The following is a 563-nucleotide window of genomic DNA, read 5'->3' as shown; positions in this document are numbered from 1 at the left end:
ATGAAGTAACACATATTAAGAAAAGGAAAGGGAATGTAATAGAGAGTGAGAGAGAGAGAGAAGAGAGAGAGGGAGAGAAACAGAGACACAGACACAGATAGAGACAGAGTGACAGATACAGACACAGACAAACATACGGACAAACAAACAAACAAAGACAGAGAAAGAGAGAACAAAGGAAATAAGACATAAAGAGACGAAAAAAAACGATAGGGAGAAAGGAAGGAAGGGAGAATGATTTCCTACCAAATAAAGGCTTCCTAAATACGGCTGGTGGGTCTGAGTATTGAATTACGCAGCTGGTTGTTGTTGTGATGGCCACGTGATATGCGTTACCGTGGGAGCGTCGAGTCGAGATGTTTTTTAATAACGTCGAGATGTTTTTAATGAAATGGTGATCGTGCCTACGCGTTTATTTATCCGATATTTGATGAGGGATTACCATTAATACTTTAGCGTAGATGGATAACTTGCATACGCATAAATAGGGAGTATTATACGAAGCTCTTGTCGATGGTAACTCACATGCGACAGTAAGAAATGATCATGTGAGGTTTTCTAAC

This window comes from Penaeus monodon, chromosome 4 (genome assembly GCF_015228065.2).
Source record: "Penaeus monodon isolate SGIC_2016 chromosome 4, NSTDA_Pmon_1, whole genome shotgun sequence".
Taxonomy (NCBI): Eukaryota; Metazoa; Arthropoda; class Malacostraca; order Decapoda; family Penaeidae; genus Penaeus; species Penaeus monodon.
This window is presented reverse-complemented; position numbering follows the sequence as displayed.